General features: G+C 40.7%; 1 protein-coding gene across 3 annotated transcripts in view; it reads right to left on the minus strand.

Annotated features, from left to right (window-relative positions):
* NLGN1 (neuroligin 1) overlaps nt 1–24,917 on the minus strand; it is a 763,952-nt gene that overhangs the window by 262,312 nt on the left and 476,723 nt on the right. The gene's annotated exons all lie outside the window — the stretch shown is intronic.

Raw genomic sequence — 24,917 nt, forward strand, 5'->3', positions numbered from 1 at the left:
CAATATATTTTTTAAAAGTGACAGATCATCTGTAAATCAACATTAAGTGCACATTTGGATAAAAAATAATGTATGCAATGGGATCACATTAAAAATTGTGCACTGTTTGACTGTTACAACTGTGTTTCTCTGCACATTGCTGACTGCCGAATAAGTCAAATGGGAATCCATCGGAGAGCTCGCTCTTATAAGGGAACTATAACTCTTACATCTGTCTTTCATTCCACTCTTCTTAGTTGATGTATGACCAGATCAATTTATAGCTTAAAAGTGGCATGATGTGAGGTCAGTTAAAGAAAAAAAATAGTAACCTGCAAAAAAGAGACTTCCCTTCTCAAAATGCAAGTCATTTGCTAAAGCTATGTGTAGAGACTGCATTAGCAAGGAATAAAGGAATACTGGGAAATGCAATTATTGAAGTCAATGATTTCCAACTTAGACATCTTTGGGCTGTGATACAATCTGGGTTTCAGGTTATAGCTGGAGATGAGCAAACCCAAACTGTAGAGTTGAGGGTTTATGTCGAACACAGACATAATAAAAAATAACCAAAAATACAAAATTAGCCAGCTTACCCCAGATAGTCCAGGTAGAATGGTTGTTGATTCTGGAGAGTCTAAAGCCCCAGTCACATTTAACGACTTACCAGCGATCCCGAAAATGATGCAACCTGATAAGGATTGCTGGTAAGTCGCAGGGAGGTTGCTGGTGAGATGTCACACAGTCAGACCTTACCAACGACGCAGTAACGATCAGCGACCTGTATAACGATGAGGCTGTTGGTAGGTGTCAAACACAGCGATGTGTCCTGCCCAGCAGGATATCAGCTTTGAAGAAAATGAACCAGAACAGTGTGTAACGATCAGCAATTTCACAGCAGGGGCCAGGTCGCTGCTTAGTGTCACACATAACGAGATCGTTGGTGAGACCCCTATTACGTCCCAAAACCTGTGACTCAGCAGCGATCTCGCTAGTGATCTCGTTATGTGAGAAGTACCCCTAATGCAAGGAAGAAGGTTGAAGCACACCCAAGGGCATATGAGAGACAAAAAGGAATTTATCCAGAGTATCACTCCAAAGAAGTCCAAGTAAATTGTAACTTTTATTTCCAAAAAAATTAAAACACCATTCTGAGTAGATCTGGACTGAAAAAAACATAATCCTGTATGCCCAGTATTAAGGGGGCTTTACATGCTGCGATATCCTTAATTAATTATCATCAGGGTCACAGTGTTTGTGACGCACATCCGGCTTCATTAACGATATCGCAGTGTGTGACAAGTACGAGCGACCTTAAACGATCGCAAAAGCGGTCAAAATCATTTGCCGCAGAGAGGTCGCCCTGAAACTAAAAATCATCTGCTTATTAGTGATGTTGTTCCTCATTCCTGCAGCATCACACATTGCTGTGTGTGACACCGCAGGAGCGACGAACATCTCCTTACTTGCCTCCACCGGTAAGGCGGAAGAAAGGAGATGGGCGGGATGTTACGTCCCGCTCATCTCCGCCCCTTCACTTCTATTGGATGCCTGCCGTGTGACGTCGCTATGACGCCAAACGAACCGCCCCCTTAGAAAGGAGGCGACTCGCCGACCAGAGCAACGTCGCAGAACAGGTAAGTCCGTGTGATGGGGTAAGCGAGGTTGTGCGGCACGGGCAGCGATTTGCCCGTGTCGCACAACCGACGGGGGCGGGTACTATCGCTTGCGATCTCGCTAGCGAGATCGAAGTGTGTGAAGTACCCTTTAAACTATGCGTTTCAACATATTGCACGTCTTCATCATGGTCTTGATGAAAACGTGCAATACGTAGAAATGCACAGTCTAATGCTGGGCATACAGGATTATGTTTTTTTCTGTCAAAATCTACTCGGAATGGTGTTTTAACTTTTTTGGAAATAAAAGTTATATTTTACTTGGGCTTCTCTATAGTGATATGCTGGATAAATTCCTTTTTGTTTCTCATAATAAAAATAAGTGTCAGCGTTTGGAGGCTCTTCCTGTGCTAACTACTCAATCAAACATTGGTGTGCTCATGTACGCTGGGTGCCCAGCCATGTGCAAGCTGTTTGCAGTCTCTGAATGAGACTCACTGGGAGTAAAAATAAACCCCACCCTTCCTCTGCAGAAAAACTCTGTTTATGGCTGGCTGCATGTGGGTGCAGAGCCGTACTGCCCAATCAGTGACTTCCATTGGGGTTCAGGTCAAGTCCAGGTCCCAAAACTAACTTTATCTAAAGTCTGGCTGAACCCGGTGAACCCGAACTTCCATGGGTCCACTCATCTTTAATTATTGCCTATATAATAGCATGTTGTTCTTAATAGTAAAATTTGCCATCAGAAACACACCTAACAGAATGGATTAGAAATGGTTCAATAATACAAAAGGAGATGTGTTTTCTGAATCAGACCATGGTACAGATCCTGGAAAATAAGCTATCATTGCAAAACTGAAAATAATCAGCAACAGCAAGAAATCAGTAATAAATACCTTAATCAGCTCTGAAGAATGTTGATTTATTTACAGAAAACCACAAAATAATAGAAATTCAAGGTAGAATGACCAGAAAACCACATAAACTATACCTCAAAATAAATATCTTTAATAATAGTGTTGATTTAAAATATAGACACCATATGTCTTCCAGACAACAATAAACAATTACAAAGTGAGTGAAAGCTTAGTTGAAAAATAGAAAGATGTGAAGACTTAAGCCTGCTTTACACCAGGCAATCTATCGTGCGATAGATCGTCGGGGTCACGGTTTTTGTGACGCACATCCGGCATCGCTGGCGATGCTGGCCTGTGTGACACCTCCTAGCGACGCAATATCGCTCACAAATCGTGAGTCGGGTACTGCTCGTTAGGTTCCATAAAATCGTTTAATTTAGTTGACCATCGTTTCCGTGGTAGCACACGTCGCTCCGTGTGACACCACGGGAACGATGAGCAGCTCACCTGCCTCCCGCGGCCGCCGCCGGCTCTATGTGGAAGGAAGGAGGTGGGCGGGATGTTTACATCCTGCTCATCTCCGCCCCTCCGCTCTGATTGGCCGGCGGCCGTGTGACGTCACTGTGACGCCGAACGTCCCTCCCACTCCAGGAAGTGGACGTTCGCCGCCCACAGCGAGGTCGCACGAGAGGTAAGTATGTGTGACGGGGGTTACTACCTTTGTGCGACACGGGCAGCGATTTGCCCGTGACGCAAAAAGGACGGGGGCGAGTATGATCGATTGTGAAATTGCACAATCGGTCGTACTGTGTAAAGCAGGCTTTAAGGTCAGAAGACTTATTGAGTCACTGGCTTTAACCATTTTTTAAGTGTCTTCTATTTAGTACCCCTGATGAACCCCTTTCATTGCGTTAGAAGGGGGGGAAACGCGTCGGGAGGAGCTGCAGGAGCCTGCGTTGCAGACTCTGTCGCTCCCTTCTAACAAATATCAAGTTTTCAGATTGAATATTTATTCAGTGAAAAAACCTACATTTAACGCTATTGTGTATTACATGTAGTTTGTCTTTTATACACTCTGCACCTGATTGTTGGTGGTGGACACAAGCTAGCAGAAAATAGGGATAGTGAGGGCCAGCCACCTGGAGCGGGGGGGGTCCTAAACATTATGACACCCTCCGCTGGTAGGAAGGGTCATCTAGGGATCTAGTTCAGGTTCTATGAAACCCGATACCTATCACTGATCTATTACTCATTCTCTCACATCTTTCTATTTTTCAACTAAGCTTTCACTCACTTTGTAATTGTTTAATGTTGTCTGGAAGACATATGGTGTCTATATTTTAAATCAACACTATTAATAAATATATTTATTTTGAGGTATAGTTTATGTGGTTTTCTGAATTATTTACAGAAATTTAAAAAATAGTGTTAAAAGATGGGGTTTTGCTTTAATAAATATGACTTGTGCTCCCAATACGGTAAAAAGTAATGTCATCTGTTCTCACTATGATGGTCCTGCCTATTCACACAGTACAGCATAAAATATACAGTGTACAAAGATCAGGTTCTAGAATAACACTTCATTAAGTCAAGGTTCACATGGGGCATTTACATAAAGCCAACAGTCTTTCCTGAAGTTCATTATGAAAGGAATGCAAAGTGTGAAATGAAATGCATCTTTGTTACTGCCTTAACCTGTTAAACAAGATCATTTATGATAGTCCTTTTCTTAAGTGAGAAAATTATATTAATATAATAAAGTAATTTAAAAAAAATGCAATGAATATTCATTTCAACACAAATGAATTTCTCACTGGAACAACTGTGATTCATTTACTAATTCCCACTTTAAATCATTATGACATTATCTTAACTAGGCACAGATTGCTCTAACCAGCATCAGAAGTGAGAGGATTAATCATAGTGTGTCACAGTTGTGGCCATATTGGTGGTTTCCAGCCTTATTTCTGTGGTAGATACAATCTTCTCTTCCAAAGACATTTACAGAATAAAAGAAAAGGATCTCTTCTTGTACCAAATTAGTCATACGAAAGTAAGAAAGTAAATCAAGAAATCACTATTTCCTTAATGAGCTGTTCACTAGACCATTTCTCACTGTACATGTGTGGTGCAGCGTGCAAACATGCGATAATGTACTATGATTTATGGGCTTTTGGAACTTCCAGGTCATGTAAGTTATCTTCTCAAGTGTTGGATCAAAGAACATCGTAGCCTACAATCAGTAGCTGGGAAAATGGGAAAACTAAAAACCATTTAATACTGAAGTTACTGTTATCTCATTAGGAATTCAGTTTTATATATATATATATATATATATATATATATATATATATATATATATATATATATATATATATATATATATATGTCATAAATACTCTAAGCAATTTTCTTAAACCCATAGGTGGTGATGTTATTATGGAAAACCCTTGCATATCCACGACTTTAGTGACATTGTTCTATCTTCCCTGTATATAGTGCTGTAGGTTTATCTTGGCTAAGAGCCCTTTTACAAAATGGAGCGAATGGTCTTCCTGTTAATTAGTGAGTCTATTTTGTTGGATGGTCACAAGGCAGACTTTCATGGTCAGAAGACAATGCTTGGACAGGCCATGAGGCTCCTGATCTGAACATATATGAGGCAACTGAGTTTAGACCAGAAAATTGAAAGCAGGTTGTACATCACTGTCACTACTTGGACTTTGATATTCGTGTTTATGAAACCATCTTAAAAAAATCTTTCATGAAATGTATCAAGTAGAACTGTAATAGTAGATGCTCAGCAGAATAAAACTTTTTTTCGCCTTTCCATTGTGGAGATATTTGCATTCAAAGTATTTGGCATCTAATGAGTTAACTTTTTTTAAGTCCAAATAGATAGTTTTCATGGGAGGCATGCACTTCTTCTACATATATGATGCTGACCAATTATAAACAGATGGCAACACTCAAAGGAAAGGAAAACATGTCCCACAATAATTTAGAGCAGATTTATGAGAGTTTTTGCCTCTAGTGTATATAGTATAGTATACATGGTATATAGACACATATAGTTCATATAGTATATATAATTTGGGGGAAAGTAGGGGGTGCGTCTTATAATCCGAATATATGGATTATATACTGTAGGGTCCAGGAGAGGTGGGAGCAGCTCTGGAGCAGTGCTGGGGGCTGAGGGAGGCTGGTAGAGGCTGGTGAGCTGGTGAAAGTTGCAGCGGGAAATCTCCTGCTCTCGCTCATATAATATTCACTGCCGCTGTCCATCACCGTGGTGCTGAAACCGCACCGCGGTGACGGGCTGGGGGAGCAACGCATATTATATGTGCCTGCACCCCCCTTTGATGGCACATGTATGCCCCCCATGTTAGATATGGCCCCCATGCTGCTGCCCATAGTAAAATAAAAAACTCTTTACTTACCTCCTTCAGCGTGTCTCCTGGTGTCTCCCTCCTGCCGCTGTGATCATGCACGCAGAGATGTCACTCTGCTGTGCTGATCACATAACCGGCAGCGAGAACCAGGAAGTGCAGGAGATCAGCATCACGGAGGGAGACACGAGGGAGGACAGCACTGGAGAAGGAAGGAAAGAGTTTATTTTACTATAAGCAGCAGCATGGGGGCCATATCAAACACAGGGTGATGTGTGCCATCCACAGGGGGCCATGGGCAGCACGCACAGGGGCCGTGTGCCAGCCACAGGGGGCCATGGGCAGCAATAGGGGCTGTGTGCCAGCCACAGGGGGCCATGGGCAGCAATAGGGGCTGTGTGCCAGCCACAGGGGGCCATGGGCCGCAATAGGGGCTGTGTGCCAGCCACAGGGGGCCATGGGCAGCAATATGGGATGTGTGCCAGCCACAGGGGGCCATGGGCAGCAATAGGGGCCATGTGCCAGCCACAGGGGGCCATGGGCAGCAATAAGGGCTGTGTGCCAGCTACAGGGGGCCATGGGTAGCAATAGGGGCCACGTGCCAGCCACAGGGCGCCGTGTGCCAGCCACAGGGGGCTGTGTGCCAGCCACAGGAGGCCGTGTGACATCACTGGGGGGCTATATTCAATATAAGGGGGCCATATCCAGATTAAGCGGGCTAATTTTAGGATGGGGGGGCTATGAGGGACATATACCATATATGATTTGTTAGACGGACACTGGCATTATAAGACGGACCCTATTTATTAAAAAAAAAATTCTCTTTTCCTTCACTAAATTTGGGGGTGCGTCTTATAATCAGGTGCGTCTTATAAAGCAAAAATTATGGTGTGTGTGTCTGTATATATATATATATATATATATATATATATATATATATGTGTGTATGTATATATCTATGTACTGTATATACATATATATATATAAATAAATATATATATATATATATATATATATATATATATATATACATAGCACATAGATAGATGGATTAGATAGATAAATAGATAGTCAAAATGCCTCATGATCTATAATCAACCTTTCCCAGAGGTGTATCCATTCCCTTGCATGCATGTGTATGCAAGGGAAAGGAGGGTACATGAGTGATAATTTAAAAGAGATGAGTAAGGATAGGTAAGAATTTAAAATGTTACAATAATAATAAAGATGAAGATAAGACGTGAAAGAAAAATAAGTGGACTATATAATGCACCACGCATATGCATAATACACATGTGGCAGCCATTCACATGTCTGATGGTGTTTGTGTTCGTGGCTTCCATATATGCACATGGCATCAGTTATGCATTCTTTTTTCTCAGTGCACACCCATATGCATGTCTGGCGGTTCACCCATGCATGTTTGTTCATTCATGTATTTTATTGCTATATATATGGCTGCCTTGCATGCATTTTATGCATATTTGTAGTGTATTATATAGTTTACCTATAGTTTTCTTCCTCACTTTATCTTAATTTTTCATATTATTTTCACACTTTTACCCACCCTTATTCCTCTATACTTAATTTCTCACATATAAATTCCTACCCCTTACAAACATGATTTACCAAGATTTACATACCGTATTTTTCGCTTTATAAGACGCACCTGATTATAAGATGCACCCCCAAATTTGATGAAGGAAAAGAGATTTTTTTTAATGTTAAATGGGGTCCATCTTATAATGCCAGTGTCCGTCTAACAAATCATATAGGGTATATGTCCCTCATAGCCCCCCATCATAAAATTAGCCCCCCTTAATCTGGATATGGCCCCCTTAAATTGAATATAGCCCCCTTGTGCTGGGACATGTCCCCCTTGTTCTGCCCATGGCCCCTATAGATGGCCCACCTCCCCTGTGTTTGATATGGCCCCCATACTGCTGCCCATGGCCACTATAGATGGCACATCTCCCCTGTGTTTGATATGGCCCCCATACTGCTGCCCATGGCCACTATAGATGGCACATCTCCCCTGTGTTTGATATGGCCCCCATACTGCTGCCCATGGCCTCTATAGATGGCACATCCCTGTGTTAGATATGCCCCCCATACTGCTGCCCATAACAAAATAAAACACTCTTTCCTTACCTTCTCAGCGCTGTAATCCCTGTATCTCCCTCCGTGGGGTTGAGTGAGCTCCGGCCTCTTCCACTTCCTGGTTCTTGCTGCCGGTCATGTGATCGACATGGCAGAGTGATATCATCTCTGCGTGCCTTATCACAGACAGCAGCAGCAGGAGATCGGGAGATCAGCGCTGGAGGTAAGTAAAGCTTTTTTTATTTTACTATGGGCAGCAGTATGGGGGCCATATCTAACACAGGGGGGATCATGTGCGATCAAAGGGAGCACAGGCAGATATAATATGCCCCGCTGCCCCAGTCCATCAGCGCGATGCGGTTTCAGCACCACGCTGATGAACAGCGGCTGTGCATATTATATGAGCGGGTGCAGGAGGTCTAACGCTGCCACCTGCAGCTTTCACCTGCCCCCAGCACCGCTCCAGAGCGAACCCTGCAGTATATATATATATATATGTACACACACCCCCACGTATATTCGGTTTATAAGACGCACCCCCTACTTTCACCCAAAATGTGGGGGAACAAAAGTGCGTCTTGTAAAGGGAAAAATACGGTAATTCTTTCTCATACTAATCCACTAATATTCATATTGCATGTACATTATTTGTATATTGCACTTTGAACTTTATAATTTTGCATGACTATATCTTTGCACTATTTCTTGTCATCATACATATATACTGATTTTACTGTTAATAAATATTGTTGTGTCATTAATATAAGTAATTATTAGTCCTTCACTCATACACACGTTTTTACATTTTTCATAATTGTTCGTATCATTATTCTAGCAGCTATATTCAATATTAATCATGTTGTCCATATTAATCACATTTTTATAGTGATGAATGGTTATATGGTGTGTCTGTTATTTCATTGCCATCTGCTGTTTATCTACTCTCCTAGTATGGTGCCCAAGGTTTCACACAGCATATCTGCCTCCTATTTTGGACCTCCTTCACTGCTCCAATCTCTATGCTGCATGTTTCAGTCCTGTGAACTTTCTTAGTTATGTGTTCCTCATGTTGTGTGCATCATGATGTGGACAGTCTGCTAGGTTTGTGAGTCAGCGCATGCGCCATTGCTATCACATCTGGTCAATTGGGAGAGAATGCATTCTATGAGGATGCTGTTTATTCAGTCCTCTGCTTAGACTGTGCCATCCCCTTATGTAGAAAGTTAACAAAGCAGGAGAAATCTTTTATTTGTAGTTTAAACTTACTACCTAGTTTAATTTTGGCACATTATATGTTACTGCATATCCTAATTTTACATAGGTACACTGCATGGTATTGTGTTACCTAGTGAATAATTTGAATATCTGTGTTGTACTCTCCAGATGTTTATGAGGCATCCCTTAGTGTTGATTCATGTTTTACATGTTTATATTTTCAAAGACATTATTTCAATTTTGGGATCATTACCATTTTCTGTCTTTACCCTTCGTCTTCTGAGTTTGTGTCTTTTGTTATCTTTTTACATAGTCCTAACTGTTATACTCCCAACTTGTCAGTCACTTGACTATATACTTTTTACAGTATTTATTAGGGATATACATATGTCCTGTTGAGTATCTTTGTTCTACATTTTACAGTAGTCTAACAATTTAAGGCTATGTGCGCACGTTGCGTACAGTCACTGCAGAATTTTCTGCAGCAATCTGAAGAGCACATGTGCGCTTCAAATCGCTGCAGAAAATGTCCGTAGAAAAAAAAAAAAGCTGATTCCATGCGCTCTGCCTGCAGCTCCTCCCATAGACAGAGCAGGAGCTGCCGGCAAAGCGCACTGAAGAAGTGACATGTCACTTCTTGAACGCAGCGCTTCGGGCAGCAGCCGAAGCGCTGCGCTCCAAGACGCCACGTGCGCATGGCCCCTGCACAATCTCCATAGACTGTGCAGGGGACGCAGGATGCATGCAGTTACGCTGCGCTACAAAGCGCAGCATAACTGCATGTATTTATGCAACGTGCGCACATAGCCTAAGTCTACATGATCCACAACAGTTACAAAGAGGATGAGCACAGATACAGTTATCACAGATGACTAGGGATAAAGAGGATTAGGCAAACTTCAAATTTATCTGTGCTCTCACTTTTTCCTGGGAATTTCAATTTGCAGAAAAGATATTGACTGCTAATTTAATGTCCATATTTATGTTTTGAAAGGGTTAATCTCCTGCGTCGCCACACAGTCCAGAAGATGTAGATCAAATATGATTTATTGGTCAATGCATTTCAAAGCCGTCAAGGGTTTCTGCATCAGGACAATCATATGGTGGTGCAAGAGAATAACCCTTTCTTCATTTTCATTTTTTGATCTCCATGTGGGTTCTGCTGTGTTCTACAGACGTTTATGGTGGTTGTGACCCTCACAAGCACATGAGGTGAGCCTCTCTGAGTGTTTCTCCTTTAATTTCTAATTGGATAAGACCCTAATTGCACAATTTCTCTTTCCAGGTCTTGTATATATTGATGTTTTGAGGTACAGAGAGTATAATAAGTGTAAAATGTAAAGATTACTAAAAATTCATTATGCTCTCTACATTGCTCACCTTCCTGGCCCCTCCACTCCAAACCACCACTCGCCCGGTCCTCATAACCTCTTCAGATTGGCATCAATTGCATTAAAATCTCTGAGGACTCAAGGTTGAGACTTCCAGGTTTCCTAGACTTGGGAGGGTTCTGTGCATGTGCCAGTGAAGGCCAGAGAGGTAATTACAATGTTTTTTATTTAACAATTTGATGACTATTAATGGTTTCGAGAAGTTTTGTTTAATCCACGCTAAAGCAAATTACAAAAAATCTATTTTGGTGAAAGCAAGTTTTCTAAAAATTCAACTAGAATTCAATTGCACTTAAATTTGTTTGCTCATCTCTACCAATAACTGATGGATTGGGGTCTTCTTCAATCTAGCAGAAATTTCCTAGTACAGGCATCTTGACAATCACTTGATAAAGTAGCATGATCACTAAAATCATATCTGTGTAAGCACATGAGAGAAAAACTGAAATTTCTCCAGAGTGCAAAACAATCTTGATCAGCTGTGTAGTGGAAAAATGGATGCCCAGTCATTTAGCAGTATGTGACTGCATATGTAAGGATGGCCAGCTATTTTGTTAGTTACATAATTTTGTCCTTAAGCACTTGACGAGAGAAATTGTTAAACTGTGCAAATTTTAACAATAATTTTTGGCATGGCATTGTAAAAAAAAAGTCATTTGTAATATAATTTCTCACTATTAGTAATAAAAATCATTAAGCTAGATATAAATAATACAATCCTTTGTTGCAATACTAGCCCTGAATACTACATACATTCAACCAATGAATACTTTTCTCATTTGTAATTTATGTTAAAAAGAAATTAGACCTTAATATGAAACTTAAATTAGCCGAACAGCTATTGCATCATTTAATATGGCTTGATCGGCTTGACGTTCTTAAAGACCTCTGGGCGAAACATTGTTAGCATCCGCTTTCCAAAGTTTGTGAAATAATTGGAATGATTCTTTGTGATTGATAGTGAGTGTGGCTTCTTATGGGAAATAATCAGCTCTTCCTTCACAGTTCCTTGCCACAAATAATTCTGCCCAGTGTTTCTCCAGCAGGAGCCTCTGACTCAATTTGACTTGGTAGTGCTAAAATCAACTCATTAATCAAAAAGGAAAAAAATTTTTGGTCATTAAAAACACAGCTAGATTTCATAATCATTTCTACCTGGGACCTCACATAAAGCTAATTTACCAGATGTAAAATGCTGTGCTTTTTATTTCCTACTATATGATTTAAAAGCAAATAGTTCAGTAAGCAAATATGAATAAATATTAGTACAATGAGGATAGAGATAACTGAAAACACTTAGGCGTTTTAATCTTACGGGCATGGAGCAGTATTAGATATAAATATCTAGACCGTAAAGGTGCAGATCACATAGGCACCGATTCATCAAAGTGTTTTCACCAGAAATTCAGCATGAAAGAAGTACCGTATTTTTCGGACTATATGACACACTTTTTTCCCCCAAATGTTGGGGGAAAGTGGGGGGTGCATCTTATAGTCTGAATGTAGGGCATGGCTGTGGGGAATGAGGGTGATGCGGCGGCATGCGCAGGCTGTAGCAGCGCCTGCCATGACCACTTGGGCCCGCTCATTTTTTATGCATGCATCCTCCCACCAATCATCTCTCAGCGCTGAAACCCACAGAGATGATGGGCAAGGTATGCGCTCATAATTAACAGCTGGCCCGCGTGATAACCCTGGCAACTACAGCCTGGAGTGATCATGTGTGGCTATATTCACTGCCCCCCGTGCATCATCATCAGTGCGGGGTGCAGTAAATAAGTATAATCACCGGTCACCGTTGAATGCAGCATCACGATGTCCTCCTGTCTGTTGGCCGCTGCTGTGTATGGAGACTAGTGGTGTTCACAGCGATGACGTCATCGCTGTGCACACCGCTAGTCTCCACACACATCAGCGGGCCGGCAGACAGGAGGACATCGTGATGCTGCAGGGAACGGTGATGGCTCCACACTGGTCAGTGGCGCTGCTGCTGACACAGACAGGAGGGCAAGCGATGCTGCTGGAGTAGAGAAAGGTGAGTTAAAAGGTTTACTTTTTTTGTGTGCCACAGGATGCAGGCCATATATCAGGATGGGGTATATAGAAGGATGAGGTCATATACCATGATGGCAGTATATACCAGGATGGGGGGATATAACAGGATGAGGGCATATACCAGGATGGCACTATGTAGCAGGATGGGGGTATATACCAGGATGGCGGTATATAGCAGGATGGGGGTATATACCAAGATGGTAGTATATAGCAGGATGGGGGTATATAGCAGGATGAGAGCATATACCAGGATGACGCTATGTAGCAGGATGGGGGCCATACCAGGATGGCTGTATATAGCAGGATGGGGGCTATACCAGGATGAGGGACAGATATATATATATATACAAGGATGGGGATTATATACAAGGCAGGAGGATCATTTCCAAGATGGGGTACCTTGGTAGAGAATTTGGGGACATTACCCCATAATAGTGTCAGCAGCAGATCCTCGCCCTATAACAGTGTGTCATGACCACATTTTTTGCTTAAAATTTTATTTTCCTATTTTTCTCCTCTAAAACCAGGGTGTGTCTTATGGTCCAATGCGTCTTATAGTCCGAAAAATACGGTATACAAATTTCTAGTGTATGCCAGATTGGTTCAACGATGCAGAACTAAGACAAAATGGAGATACAATGGGGCATGACACCAATAATTCGACTAATTTTCCTTTAGTGTATGCTTTTATATGAAAATAATATGGCTACACAATCGAGACCTATTTGCCGATCTTATAGCATCAATTTAGTTTTTCTTTCTACACAAGTCTTTCTCACTTTCTAATGTATTTATATGAAATTATTTTTTTTCTGTTGGAGTTTTATCCTCTTAATCTCTAATATATGCTAGATGCCAGACAGATATTTAAGTATTTTTTTAAAATAGCAAGTTTTTTTATATGGTGTATTGAAATTGTTTACAAACTTTAGAAAATAGTGGCCTATTATAATAATTGCTAAATGTAGCTACATGACTGTGGTTAATTCTTTGAATTTCCCATGTTTAGCCATGCTGACCCACAATTAGAACTGCAGACAAAAACTACTTTAACCTGGTGAGAGGTTTAATGGGATTTTTTTGCAGAATATTGGCTAAAAGGAAACCTATATGTTTATATACCTGTAGAGCAAAGCATATAAATATGGAATTAGTTGGGGACTTGTGACAAGCTATGCATTTAATTCAACTATCCCTGAAATGTAGTCATCTAAAACATAACTTGTTAGAATGGCTGTAAAAACTACTTGATATTAAAATAAGGATTTTATGAGTCCAGAGAGAATTCACGGGAGGGATGAGAGACACTGAGGAGCTGTAAAATAGGGAGGTGGGAGAAGTTTAAGCTTGGGCTTTCAAAAAGGATTATACAGCCATTCAGTCATGAATTTTGATAGCATGTGCATCAGCCTCATCAGGTCTAAAAGATCGATAAAATAACGTATGTAGTTTACTTTCTCAAATCTTTTGACATATCTGCTTTAAATAAACAGTAAAACAATGTGGTAAATGGGTAAATAAGATATCTTTCAAATACTGGTACCACTTAGAGATGTAGACATAGCAAATGTGCTAAATACAAGTAATGTCAGACACAATAAACACATTAGTAGAGATGAGCGAACCCATGAAAGTTTAGATTCTGTGGGTTCAGCCGGACTTTAGATAAAGTTCTGTTCCAGACTGGACTTGACTTTAAGCTCATTGGAAGTAACTAATTGAGCAGTTCAGGCCTACGCCTACATACAGTCAGCCATAAACAGAACACATCCGAAGGACGGCAGAGTTTTTCTTTTATTTGTTCACACTATATCTGATAATACTGATTTTACCCCCCATAAAGCGGTTAATCTATAGCAGAGCAACAGCCTCAAAAAGGGTGACTCTGTGCAAGAACCTACCCCTTCTAAATTGCATCAAGAAAATTATGACATCTAGTTAAGCATTCAATTAACACTAGAAGTCCCAGAGAGGGGTCATTTAACATTTCTACCTTTGGAACCCAGAGACGGGTCGAATGACCTGAAGGATTTTAGCTAACATCCTATAATCACCGTCTTTTGTTCTGTAATTAGGGCCATTACTGTTGCACCACAGGAGGTTGTTGTTTTCCATTGAGTTTAGCCATTTAGTTTCTAGTTAGTTCTATTCAGTTTATCATCAGTCATTTGACCCTCTTTCAAGACTTCAGGGGGGAGCTCGAAATTTCTGGGACTTCTAGTGTTAAAGTATACACCAGGAGTTTGACAGTTCCTCTGTCTACGTTTATAGCTTACAGTCTAATTGTAGCATTAACATAAATTAGCAAAAAGTGAGTATATAGTATTAATTAAAATCATTGGAACGATCGTGCTTGGCACTGCTTAATAGTCGATCGAACATCGGGGTGCTCAGGAACATTCATTGCTCAGCCCATTATTGCGGGTGGTCGAATGCCATGTTCATTCCCCGCCCTGCATTTTAAACACATGTTTTTCAGCCACCAAACACGTGAGGAATGCTTGTTATTCATACTAATGCCGTAGCCATGTCAGGCCGGCTCGATTTGAGTACTGAGCACTAGAGCACTTTAGTGCTCACTCATCACTAGTTAAAACATTACTTTTACTACCAATGATTGATTTCTCAAATAAAGTGTCAAAGTAAGTCCTTCAAGATAAACTTGCCTAAATAGACCAAGCAAACATTGTGAAATGCCTAAACCAAAGTGATAGATGGCTTCACAGACAATGTCACTTAAATATTCGAAAAATACAACTGAACAGATTCTGCTGACATTGATCAGCCAACAACAGATGGTCTGTTGTTTACAGAGTATTCATTTGGTTGGTAAATGATCACTGTGTAATATTCTATCAGTGATTTATAGACAAGGAAAGAAAAAAGAACCATCTCACCCATTTGTCACATGCAAAGAAGGGAGTTCTTGCACGCCAGTCACTGCTGCTAAGGCTTGTCTGTCCAAAAGAGCGGTGCTTCTAGGGAAACCTATTATGTCCTATTAATAAGCACCGGTTACCCCAAAAATACTCCTACCCTGACAAGGGCAGGCCACAACTGTCCCTAACCAGACATTACCCTACACTCACTCTGTGTGTCCCCTGACAAGTTTCTCCCATTTAGGGTCATCAGGGGATTGCAAAGCACATATACAACTATCCAATGACTATAATAATAGCATCCCAGTGGTAGACCTTACATTCAGCAAGCTAATACAAGGATACCAATTTTAGTGTTACCTTAATTTTCACCCATGTGCAGCCACACATTACTATGATCCATTACAGACAAGCACAAATAATTTAGACCAGTGGTAGTCCTATTATCTGGATATAATTTTAATTGTAGCTTTGTGAGAACCATGTTTGGTGGATCTACATTTGAACGTGGACTGCTCTTCTGTTATTTATAGCTGTAAATCAGCTATATTAAAAGTGAGCCTGATTTAGGTACATTATCACCAAATTAGAATAGCTTTACAAATACATATTTGTTTTGAATCAATGAGTGCTTAACATTCTATATATTCTATACAGTATATAGGATGATATTCTTCATGTAGACTAATTTTTAAACCCATATATGCTTATAATAACAAAATATTTGCTAAAATATAGAGTATATCTAAAAACCTAAAGGTACCAGTCACAGGGATGTTTGTATTTGCAAATTGCTAGCTGAAGATGGCTTGTACTGGAGTCCTTAGGAGAATGATGAGATTACTAGATTATTTACTTGATGATTTTCTTTGCACTGCTGTGTTCTCTTGATGCACTGTAATTAAATTATTCAGGCCTTTCAATAATTATGTCATTCAGCACATGTAATTGAGTGCTCTACTACCAATTTCTTGCTCATGACTGTGTATACAAGGGCTTCACTTGAAAATAAAATATGATGTTGTGAAGTTCATGCTGTGTATGTAATCCATGTAACCATGAAATAAAGGGATTTAGAAAGGGATGTCTTGAATCAATTTCTATGCATATGCAAAAATAGGCAATCCATACATTTCAAAGATTTATATTCAAAGATTGAATGAAATATTTATATAAGAAATGCTTCCAAGCACAGTGAGAGGGAAGGTTACATTAGAACATGCTGGCCAGTCCTGTGGTTTCATCAATGAGATCATGATTCTTCACAGGATTCTTTCTAATGTGGTCTCAGACGAGGAACCCAGTTTGTTTTCAAGTTTTGTAAAGCATTTTGTGCTCAACTGGGGGTGCAGTTGTCTTTCTCTTCTGCCTTTCAGCCTCAGTTGAATGGGCAGACTGAGTGCATAAATCAAAATTTGGAAATTTACCTTAGGTGCTTTGTGTCAGAGAACCAGGAGGAGTGTGCATCTTGTTTACCATTGGCCGAATTTGCTTTACATAATCATCACCAGGAGTCTACTGGCAAGTTACTATTTTTTGGTGCACACAGTTTTCATTGGTAATTTGGTACCTTTAGTGGTAGGGGTGCTTCAGGAGTTCCTAAGGAGGAGTATTTTGCCTCATTGCTCTCTTCTGTATGGCAAGGAGTTCATTCAAGTAAATTGAGCTAATGGGAGAAAGATACAAACTTATTGGTGGCAAAAAACACTTGTCAAGTCCGGATCTAAGTGTGAATGACTATGTGTGGTTGTCTACCAGTAACATAACCTTGAAGATTCCTTCCTGGAAGCTGAAACCTAGGTTTTATGCTCCCTGTAAAATAACCGCCATCTTTAACACAGTAGCATTTCGTTTAGAGTTACCTCAGGCTCTTAGGATCCACAATATATTTCACAGGGCACTGCTCAAAAAGTATAGGGGTACCTTTGGAGTCATTCCCCTTGCTGCTGGCCCCTAACTTGTTTCATGGTAATTTTGCATTTCTAATAGCTAAGATTGTTTATTCTCATTTTCTACATTGTTCCCTTCAATACCTGGTGCACTGGAGGAGTTACGGACTGGAGGAGAGGATGTGTGTCCCAGCATTAGATGTTAATGCCACAAGATTGGTTCATTCATTTTATGCTGCCCATCTGGATAGACCTAGTCCTGAGTGTTCGGAGACAACTCGTAAATGGAGGGGTAGGTCACGGGTGTGTCAGAGGTGACACACAGTCCTGTGGTGTCTATCAATAGAAGATCACAGTGTTTGGCTGTGCAAAATGCTCCCTGACTTTCTATTGTTCCTGCTGTTGGCATGCAGCGTACTAGGTATCGCCTCTGCTGGGTTTTCATCTGGATTTTCCCTTGTTTTTAAATATTCTAATTTTCTTTGGATTTGTGCTGGTAATATTCAATTCCTTCACAAGCTCTTCATGCAAGCAGGCGGCTTGCACCCATCTGTAGGATCGTTGCTGCTCTTTGCTGAACTTTTTCCTGAGGCATCTGGAGATAAGTTGTTCATGCGCTTTCCCCATGTGTGCTCTTTGTGTTTTATTTAGTGTTTAGTGGGGTTGACGAAGAACTAATCCCACCCGTTCCCTATCTAGAGCCCAGTTCTAGGGTTATCCTATGGTCAGGTATCAGGCTTGGTGCATAGGTTCGGAACCTAAATAGAGTGGTGAGAGGCCCCAGGGGCCAGCAGTAGGTTTGGTCTGGGGTCACCATCTCCCCCTTCCCTTTGTGCAGTGTTTCCCTTCCCTGTCACTATTTGCTTCGTACTCCCCTGTGCCTAGCATGACAGCTTGGGGACATAAACTTTGAGCCACTGATCTAGTTGAGAAAAGAACACATGAATGCTTAATCTGAACCAAGCATTCATCTGTTTGTAAGAAAATATAGGTTGATAGTTGCCAAAGAAAAGCTACAAGTGTTAAGCACTTGTAAACCATTAATAAACTAAAGTCATGCAAGTGAATATAAAGGAAATTTGCATAGTCTTTTACTGCTGTCTCATTGTACAAGTGATGGCAATCTCTCAAAAACCCTCCTGTGCTCTCATACCGTCACACATAATGAGATCGCTAGCGAGATCGCAGCTGAGTCACGGTTTCCGTGACGCAGTAGCGATCCCGTTAGCGATTTTGTTATGTGTGACACCTACCAGCGATCAGGCCCCTGCTGGGGGATCTCTAGTTGTTGCAGAATGGTCCAGGCCATTTTCTTCAAAGGCGATGTCCTGCTAGGCAGGACGCATCGCTGTGTTTGACACTGTGTGACAGGGTCACAGTGACTGCTGAGATCGTTATACAGGTAGCTACTGTATTATTCCTGCATCGCTGGTAAGATCTGACTGTGTGACATCTCACCTGCGACCTCCCAGCGACTAACCAGCGATCCCTATCAGGTCGCATCGTTTTCAGGATCGCTGGTAAGTCGTTGTGTGTGACTGGGCCTGAGAGTCACTCACTGCCAGATTCCACCTTGTGGCTTATTTCACTGATAACAAAAGGTTTTGCAGTCCAAAACTAGGCAAGCCTAAAGGCCACGTCTCACTAAGGGACATCGCTAGCGACATCGCTACTGAGTCACGGTTTTTGTGACGCAACAGCGATGTCGCTGTCTGTGACATCCAGCAATGACCTGGCCCCTGCTGTGAGGTCGCCGGTCGTTGCTGAATGTCCTGGACCATTTTTTGGTCATTGCTCTCCCGCTGTGAAGCACACATTGCTGTGTTTGACAGCAAGAGAGCAATGATTTGAATGTGCAGGGAGCAGGGAGCCGGCTTCTGCGGACACTGGTAACCAAGGTACACATTTGCTTGGTTACCCGATATTTACCTTGATTACCAGCGTCTCAGGTTCACCAGCGACCATGTAGCAATGCTCTAGCGATCCCTGCCAGGTCAGATCACTGGTGGGATCACTGGAGCGTTGCTAAGTGTGAGGGTACCTTTACCCTTCTATATGACAACATCTAATGGGGAAGAGTAAGGAAATTAAATATTAGACTGTCAGTCGAGCCCACCTATATTAGTAAGTTTAGCCTTCACATATTGTATGTATAACTTTATTATAACCTTAATTATATAGAGTGGGTGAAATAGGTATTGAACACATCACCAATTTTCTAAGTAAGAATGTTTACAAAGATGCAATTGACATACATTTCCCACCCAATATTGGTAAAAACTCATTCAATCCACACAGGCAAAGAAAACAAACCATAGAGATCCATAAATTAAGTTATATATAGTAATGAAAAATGACAGAGAGAAAAAGTATTGAACACATGAAGAAAGAAAGGTGCAAAAAGCTCTGCAAAGTCATGACACCAAGTGAAATATAATAGTAATGATAAAGCAATCCTGCCAATTAGTGAAAAATAACATCAGCTGGTTCAACTGATGGCCTCCAAAAAAGTTTCTCATTAACAAGGTGCCACACAAGAAAAGTCCCATGATGGGTAAACCAGTGAGATGTTTCAAGACCTTCCCAATCTTATTGTTGCAAAACATACCAATGTTACTGGATATAGAACAATTTTTAAGTTACTAAAAGTTCCAATGAGAACTGTTGGGGCCATAATTCTTAAGTGAAAGGAATATAATTTCATCGTAACCTGACCCAAATCAGGTGCTCTCCGGAAGATTTCAGACAGAGTAGTGAAAATAATTATCAAAAGAGTTGTCCAGGAGCCAAGGAAAACCTGTGAAGAGCTGCAGAAAGACCTGGAATCAGTAGGAACAATTGTTTCAATGAAAACAGTAAAAGCCCAGTCACACACAACGACTTACCAGCGATCGCGAGAACAATACCACCTGATAAGGATCACTGGTAAGTCGCTGGGAGGTCACTGGTGAGATGTCAAACAGTCAGATCTTACCAACGATGCAGTAACGATACAGGTCCCAATAGTGACCTGGATAACGATCTCGGCAGTCATTGGGACCCTGTCACACAGCGTCAAGCACAGCGATGTGTCCTGCCCAGCAGGACATTGCCTTTGAAGAAAATCGTTCAGATCATTTGGCAATGACTAGCGATCTCACAACAGGGGCCTGATCGCTGGTAGGTGTCACACATAACGAGATCACTAGCCAGAAACTGTGAATCAGCAATGATCTTGTTAGCGATCTCGTTGTGTGTGACGGGGCCTTAAGTAATGCACTCAACTGTATGCATGCTCACCACACAAGACTCTATTGTTGAACAAAAAGTACATTAAAAAGCTTTTAAAGTTTGCTCAACAACATTTAGACAAGCCTGTAAAAAACTGGGATAATATAGTCTGCTCAGATAACACCAAAATTAAACTCTTTAGATGCCATAATACACACCATGTTTGGAGACACAAAAGTGAAATTTGTAGGTGGGAAAATCAGAATGTGAGGCTTTTTGCAGTATAGAGGACTGGCAAACTTTTTCAAAACATTTTTTTGATTGCACACTACATGTAATTGATCTGATGCTACCCCCAGTGCGAGCCTTTCAAACACTGCAAGTGGCTTACACAGGGTTGAGCACCAAGCGTACCTGAGCACAACGTTGCGCGCATGAGTGAAGTTCGCACGTAAAGCATCTGAACTTCAAACCCAAACCTTGATTTTTTTTAGTTGGTGTCCGGTCCAAAAATCAAAATTCAAAGATTGATTTAACAGTATGTACATTTCTATATTTGTAAACTGATGACCGAAGAAGCAGGGAAATACTACTCAGCACATGTGGAAAGCTACGAAAGCATTAGAAGCTTCATGTTCCACTGAAGTCTTATATTATGTTTGATTTTGTTTTTAAATTGCCTCTTACACAGTAGTTCTCTATATCTGCATCAAGGCATGCAGTCATTCCGCAAACAAAGGAAAAAAAATTCACGAGCAGCCACAAAGAAAAAATGTCTCATAACCATCACATGTATTAGAATCCATTAAAATCAGGGAAAAATTAAGAGGAAGTGACACCGGGTCAATATTTTTTTCCTTATTTTTGTGGCCTCATGCCCTTTCTTTACTGATGCCTGGACCAATATCTTTGCAGATTGTACAATTTTAGTGCAGGCTGACTAAGTGCAGTAAAATAATGGTTGCTATCTAACTTTACCATCATGCAGCTCTGATTTGTGATACTAAGTTTCTTCTATTAAACCTTATGCAGGACTCATTTTTGCCTTTCTTCCCTCTCTTTCAAAAGCTAGCCTCATGGAAATGCCTACAGCTTACATTCCAAATGACGAATAGGAGCATTTCAGTGGAAGTAGCAGTGCCAGATTAAGGGGATAATGGGCTATAAGCATAAAATAATGATGAGCCTATTTTGAGACTTGGATTGGTTTCACTATTTCCTAGCAATCCTTTGTCATTACTAATAGCAGAGATTACCAAATGTGTTAAATACTTTCTTCATTAACAACTATTAAAGATTCTCTGCCATGAGCCATTAATATGTCCTTTTAAACATTTCTGAAACTTCATTTTTAGAGAAAAAAACATGTCTTCAAATGTGACAGCTTTTCTTTTCTATAAGTAGATACATATACAGTTCCTACATTATTTTTAGCTTTCAAAGGACAGCAAACCTACAGAGTATAAAAATAGTTTAATAACGCACATCTGTATCCTGCATACATTAGTGACTGTGAAAATAATATACTGTAGAAGCTTTGACTCTGCTCCTGTCTCTATTCAAAGGTTTTTTTTATAAATCCATGAAGAAGTAACACAGACCACAGGTCTATTAAATGCCTACACATTAATACATGTTTACACAAACATACATACAATGCAACTGTAATAAAGGTGAAGTTACTAGATATGAAAGTATCGATCCACGGAAGTTGAATTTCTCAAATTCATTGGTCACCGCAAATTGAAACACTGCAAACTTGATTCATGAGGATCGCATAAAACATAGCTTGGCACCATTTTATACAGTGATGAAGACTCTGTGAGTGGGTAACAACATCAGGCATGGCTTCATAGGCTTCTGCATAATGATTAGTGGCTATCATATCACTGATCATATCACTGATTTAATGAGCCATTCGCAGTTTCACTGTACCGTCCGTGTGTACTTACACGTGCATGGCTTAACCTTTGAGACAAGCATATGCTACTGGCAGGATCAACCAGGTAGCCCGTCAGCGACTGTGCGACGCTCCGACGACGAGGGTGGATGCGTCGAGGTGACACTAATCAAAGGGGAATAATCACAGTGACTGTAAGAAAAATGATGACCAGTGAAGGAGCATAATTATAGAATTTTATAGTTTATGGAAAGGAGATCAGAGCACACAGCACATTCCCAGTAGGGATAAAAAAGGCCTAATTTGATTGTAGTGTACAATGACAGTGCTGAAGCACAATGGAAATAGGAGTGGTAATCTCAGTCTATGATTAATAATCCAAAGATTGAAGTGATATAGGGAGGTTTGGGACCTGCAGAGTGAATGTGGCTGTGAATTGAGTGATCTCTGATATACTGCAGTCACAGCACCATAGTAACAATATTTTATTTCACACACTGCAATTAAGTAAGGCTGCATAAAATCCTTCTGTCCTAATTTTGCTAATTAACAAAGATCCTGACACCAAGATTTGTGTGTTACAGAACGTTTATCTCCTGCATTGTGAGTTGGGCAAGCCATATTTTTTTAAAACTTAAGAAAAATATAAAAATTCCAAAAATATATACATAACTGTCTACCTTGTAAAGTATTTGTGTTGTAAAAATATACAGTTTTTGCATATTTTCTTATTTAGCTGTATATGCGACCTAAATATATTTTTTGGTTCAGGGTCAGACATATCTGTAATGATCCAGAACCATGGAAGTTCACAATAGATCATTGGCAAGAGCATTGGCAACTAATCTGGCCGCCATCCCCTTAATAACCATCAACACTAGAAGTAGCTGAGGGGTGAACTAACATCCTATGCACTGCAAACCCAGCCAGAGAACTAGCTATCCTAAAGGAAGGAGAGATGAATAGCTCTCTGTCTCAGAAATAGACCGCAAAAGGTATAGCAAGCCCCCCCCATTCAAAGACTACGGTGATATAGGAAAATACAATACACAGAAGGATGATAGGATTAGCAAAGATGAGGCTCCACTTACTAAATAGGAAAGGATAGGAAAGGGGCTGATGGTGGCCAGAGAAAAACCCTACAAAAACCCAAATACCTGATAGTACAAAAAGTCCTCAGATCGCACGATTTGCACTCCATCCTATATCAGGCGCTCTTGTCAAACCAATGAACAGAAAACAGGAACATTACAAATTCAAGAAGCAACAAACACATGGACTTAAAGGAGCAAAACTCCAAACATAGCTGCAGGGAGCTTCCCAGCTAAGCCACAGAGAGGGAAGATTCCTGCATGCAAATAAACTGATAATAACCACAATAATTGACAACCCAGATAAGAACAAAAGAACAAAAATAACATAAGAAAGAACCAAGCACTTATCTGCGGTAGATGTGGTCAGAAGCAAGATGAAAAGGCTTGTAAGCTATAGGACAATGATAACCGGCTCAGACTGCCAGCAGACCAAGGTTTAAATAGGCAGAGAGTTAGCAATGGAAACGCCCATTGCTCCAGCACACCTGGTCTCTGTCCAAACCATTCCTGGCCACAAGAGGGAGCCTCGCAGCAGCAAAAGCACAACTGACATTCACAACACATATCATTTGTGCGATCTGTGCAGCCGCCTAGGGGCCCAAGAGATGAGGAGGTCTTTTTCCAACTCCAAAGCAGGAAAAGTAATTTATGAAGAGTTATTGGACTGCAAAGGGCTCATAAATTGTTCTTGCACAGGGGACCTTCTCTGTCTGTGTCCGCCAGTGTGCTGGATATTATTTGTTTTTCCATAGTCGGATAGGTTGAGGTCACTTGGAAATTAAAAAGGCTGTGTTTGCATTACAAAGGCCAAAAAGGGGTTCAAAACCCAAAAAGTCAGAAGGATGATGAGGCCCCGCTTTCATGATCTGCATTCATACTGAAAATCAAGATCAAATTAGCTTTTGCCTTTCTGCTCCATAGGAGACCTCAAAGTGTTATATATATTTTTTTGGAATTTATTCAATGTCAATACAATTTGTTTTTTTTGGGGGGGGGGGATTGACAAAGTTGGCAAACTATTTTCTTCTTATGGTTGGACAAGATTGTCACAATATAGGAATGTTGATAGCTTATCATCCTAGGAAAGCCATGAGTTTAACATTCCCTGTCCCTTGAAGGTGTTACATCAGACAAGCCTGAAGGGAGTTTTCCCATCAGCATTTCTGCAAAATTAATATGTTTTGCACCCATATGTCCAAGGTCCTGCTATTCTGTTATCTACATTCAATTGCAATGAAATTGTATCTTCCTGATAATCAGGAGGCAAATTATAAGTTGAAGTACAAGTGAGTCCTTTTTAAAGGAAACCTGTCATCAGTTTTTGCTTATAAAAGCTGTTGATT

The sequence above is a fragment of the Anomaloglossus baeobatrachus genome, chromosome 3, assembly GCF_048569485.1.
Source record: "Anomaloglossus baeobatrachus isolate aAnoBae1 chromosome 3, aAnoBae1.hap1, whole genome shotgun sequence".
NCBI classification, from domain to species: Eukaryota; Metazoa; Chordata; class Amphibia; order Anura; family Aromobatidae; genus Anomaloglossus; species Anomaloglossus baeobatrachus.